Here is a 4,646-nt window from a genome sequence, read left to right as displayed (position 1 = left end):
ACACACACACAAACATATATACCTAAATACAACCTGCTCAGTCTATATAATATTACTTATGTTTCTTTTCAAGATTTGGTATTTGATAACCAGTTGGTGTGTTCTGCCCTGGGGAAGACTTGTTTCTCCTACTGAGGTCCTAGTTATGACAGGAGCTCTACCCATAAAGTGTCAGAACTATAACTTTAATTTACCATCAACACTGAACCAGAGAGCTAAGAATAGAAACTCTCTCTTATGAATGGGGTCTTCTTTAGGAGTTTATCTTCTTTTCTTAATCTGTTACCAGTTGCTGAGCAAAGTCCTTAATAAATGAATTGTTTTTATCTAAAATCTTAATTATAATCTTTGGAGATCAAAGTCAATGTAAATAAATCAAAATTAAGGTCAGAGTTTGATCCAACTCAGGAAAACAAATAAACAAGAAACAAACAAATAACAAAAAACAGACAATTATACCAATAAACTTTTATTGCCTTCATGGTTTTGTTTTTCTTCTCAATATATATCTGCTTCTATAACATAAAGGTATTTGGTATAACATAAAACCAACATACTCATGAGAGAAATTGTTGGTTTGATTTCAATACTTGCATCTTAGAGGTCTGCGTTCTAGTTTGAAGTTAGCTATTCTCAAAGCTATAATGAATGTCTTGGAAACTCAGTTTATCCTGCTGGTAATGCTGCACACAGAAGGTCTGGAGAGAATGCTCGTTGTTCTGTTTTTGTGTTTCTACATCTTCCCCATAGTGGGAACCTGATCATACTCATTGCAATTGTCTTCTCCACTCAACTTCACAAATCCATTTACTTCTTCTTGTATCTGTTGTTAGTGTGTGACCTATTTTTCACTTTTGTGATCCCGTCCAAGATGCTGTTCTACCTCTCAAGAAATACTACAGCCATTCCCTAGACAGCCATGTGTGCCAGCTCTTCTTCTACCATTTCCTGGTTTGTACTGAATGTTTCATGTGCATAGTGATGGCCTATGACTGCTTTATTTCCATATGCCACTATCTAAGATACTTAGTAATCATGAACCACAAATTGTGTGCAGTCCTGGCTTTGAAGACATCATTTTACAGGTATATTCTGCCTATCTGCCTGACAAATTTCACCTTACAGTTGCTCTACTGGTCCCATTGAGTTAGACTATGATTTCTGTGGTATCTCTGTGATGCCAAACATGCCTTGCACAGACCTATCAGTCCTGGAGATGGTGGGGATCATCAGTGTGGGCATAATGCTGCTCATGTGCTCCCTCCTCATCCGTACCTCCTACAGCTGAATTTTCTGCTTCATTCTGCTGATCTACTCAGCTGAGGGACAGCATAAACCCACCTCCACCCACAGTGACCACCTAACTGCCATTCTCCTTTCCTTTACACCAGTGGTTGTCATATACCTCCAGCTCAACCCCAATCCCTGACTTAATGGAGCTTTTCCAATCATCATTTATCTGTTCTGCCCTATGCTGAATCTTTTGATCTGTAGAGTGAGAAATAAGGAAGTAAAATGTTCTCTGAAAAAAAGTGTTACAGCAAGTGCAGATTCTATCTAAAAATGTACAAAACCATAGCATATTTATTATATAGAAGAAGTGATCCATTTTACTTTTTCTGAGCATTTTTCCATTAGTAATTGGGTATAATAGCAATTCCTCTTAAAATATGTTTAAAATTCTAGATAATTTTTTTGAAATTTAGATGAAAACTGTGTGACATAAATCATTTAACCTAGATGCCTTATTTAGTGCATTCCTCAAGCACCTATATTCCACCAAATTTTTGTAAAAGTAAGAATGCCTATAAAAAATTTTACATCAATAATAACACATATTTTGTAACATAAAAGAATCATCATTTTTATTTGTAGCATACTTACTGAAAATTCAGGAGAATAAGTCATAATTGACTTTAATCAAAACAAACCATATCAATAACTAATATTTCAGCCAATATGAGTAAGTTTCAGTGAGTGAACCACTCTTTTTGCATTATTAGTGAGTGTTATCTATATGAACAGAACTAGTAAGATGAAATATGAACACTAAATACATGAAATCACTTTTTTTTATCTTTGATCACTGAGGGAAGCAAATAAAAACACAAAATATGTGTACATTAAAATGGGTAAAATTAAAACAAACATGAAATCAAGTTTTGGCTTTAAAAAATACACAAAATGTAGCTCTTACCAATAAGTGTTAAAAGTTTAAAATTTACCTCATTCAGAACCAGATTGGCAATTTGATGAATAACTAAGTACTCACTTAACTTAATGTACAAGTATTTCAACTAGGTATTTGTTTAAATTACACACACACACACATATTGCATACTAACATTATGGAACTGATAACATTTATTTGTAATAGACTTAAAGACCCTGTGTTCATCAATAAGTAGGTGAATACACCTCCATATATCCATACATCAGTATACTAAACAATAAAAATAAATTCATAGATTAAATATTTAAAGGATTACATTGTATAGAGGCTAAATACATATTTATAACGTGTCTTTTTACATGAAGTGATAGAAATGCCAATCACCACTCCACTGTGAAAATTTGAAAATCAAGAGTTATCTATGGGCAGTGGTCAAAAGAATATTCAGTAAAAATAACTAGATATATGTCATTTTGATTGTAGCAATAGTTCCAAATCAATAAATATGTCAAATTAAAGTTTGTACCTCTTAAATGTGTGTTGTTTCATGTACTTCACCTTCATTTAGATAAATTTGGTTATGATGATGTTTTTCTAAATTAAAAAAATGAATATCTAGAAGCATAAAAATTATTATGGGCATTTTGTTAGTTTTTTTTGTCAATTTGTAAACTGTGAAAAATAATGTCTTTAAATGTTGATTCATTTTATTTGCATGTTACGTTTTCACTTATTCAAGTCTGGTTTAGGATCTCTTGAGAGTATTTGAGAATTTCCTTTGGATAAATTCTCTATTCTTTTTGTTTAGTGTATGCACATATTTTCTATCATCTCCTCTTTGCTTTACAGTGAGCTTTATGTCTTGTAGCTAGTTATATTTACTACTGAATTCTGCATGTTAATTTATCTCTTAATACATTACTGAAGTTTCAGGTTAGTTTTATTACTGATTCTCCAGGGATTTGGTAGTAAGTTATTATATTTTCTACAATTAAAAATAACCATTTCCCTTCTTTTCTCATTCTTATACCCTTAGAGAATTTCTTATGTCATAGTTAATTAAGCAAAAATTTACACTTAATAATAATAAATCAAGATGGGCTGGGCACAAATTTCCTTGACCTTGTCTTAGTATAAGGAGTGACTGACTCAGGAAATGCAAATCAAAGATCTTGAATGCTTTGAATAGAAAACATTTGTTTAATCACATTGAGCAGAATTTGCAGTCTGAAGGAACCATTCATTTCTTCCACTGTTATTTTCTGTGTTTCTCTTGATTTTCTTGTGAATTTGTCTTGTGCTCTGACACCTTAATGAATGCATTGACAATCCACTTTCATGCTAATACACATTCAATATTAGTGAGCACCCTAGTATTTGTATTTTAACAGTTTCATGCACATGTATCATGCATTTTGCAATTTGATTCTTTTTAACTCCAGCTTCTCTGTTCTCTTTCCTTTGCCTGTCTACCCCCCTTTTCCCTATTAATCTCTTTTCACATTGCCTATACATGTTCATTTGCCCTGGTTATTGTCATGAGCATCTGTGTCCTTGCACTTAGAAATATGAGCTATAGTTTCCTGAGCACTATGGTGATACAGTCGAAGATAGTTGCTCTCCAAATCCCAGATTCTATCACTAGAATATAGTTCAGCTCTGTGATAGAAATTACTACTAATGTTTACCCAAATAGATATAAACCCAAACTGCCTTCTAAATATTTATGTTTATACCCTTAGCCAAATGCTATTCTCAGCACTAAAGGAGAAGCATATCAATTTTCACTGAACATTAGTAAAAAACCACCCATGGCTACCTAAGACACTGACAATAAATAATAGATAAGGACTGAACCCTAAGATAATCATTTATACTACTACCTCCTTTAAGGATCAAAAAGCATTACAGATAATGGAGAAGGATGGAAATTAAGAGCTAGAAGATAGGGAGAAAGGCAGTAGAATTATATCATCTGAATATGACACAGTCATTGTAATCCTGAATTAAAGAAGCTGTGCCTACTTCTAAGGAACCAGCACTTACACTTATTCATGGTTGTATGGAGGATTCATGGGATCATATAGCTTCCTGCTGAACTATAGAAATATTTCAATAAACAAATATGAATACTAGGAAAACAAGACTCAAGATAGGGAAAAATCTGAATTATCACTTCATTTATAACAAAAAGATCAGTTTTCCTTTCAAAACACTAATAAATACTTTACAAAATCATTTACTATTTTATTGGAAAAACTATATCAATGATACATAGTAAAGCACTTTGTAGAAAAAAATATACTGGATGTAGCACTGTGATATAGTGCTTGTTGAAAACACAGGATAGTCAGAATTTAATCTCAGCACCAGAGACAGTATGTTGTATATTTCAAGAGATGAAAATGAATATATAGAACATATTATCATTAGAAAATTCCTTCTCCCATATATCATTTGCCAAAAGTAAGAC

At 32.5% G+C, this 4,646-nt stretch overlaps 1 pseudogene; it reads left to right on the top strand.

Moving 5' to 3' along the window:
- Positions 1-644: 644 nt before the first annotated feature.
- LOC116072872 lies at positions 645-1,288 on the top strand (annotated as a pseudogene).
- The last annotated feature ends 3,358 nt before the right edge of the window (positions 1,289-4,646 follow it).

Source organism: Mastomys coucha, unplaced genomic scaffold (assembly GCF_008632895.1).
Source record: "Mastomys coucha isolate ucsf_1 unplaced genomic scaffold, UCSF_Mcou_1 pScaffold23, whole genome shotgun sequence".
Classification (NCBI taxonomy): domain Eukaryota; kingdom Metazoa; phylum Chordata; class Mammalia; order Rodentia; family Muridae; genus Mastomys; species Mastomys coucha.
Note: the sequence above shows the minus strand (reverse complement) of the source record. Positions and strands in the feature narration are given on the sequence as shown.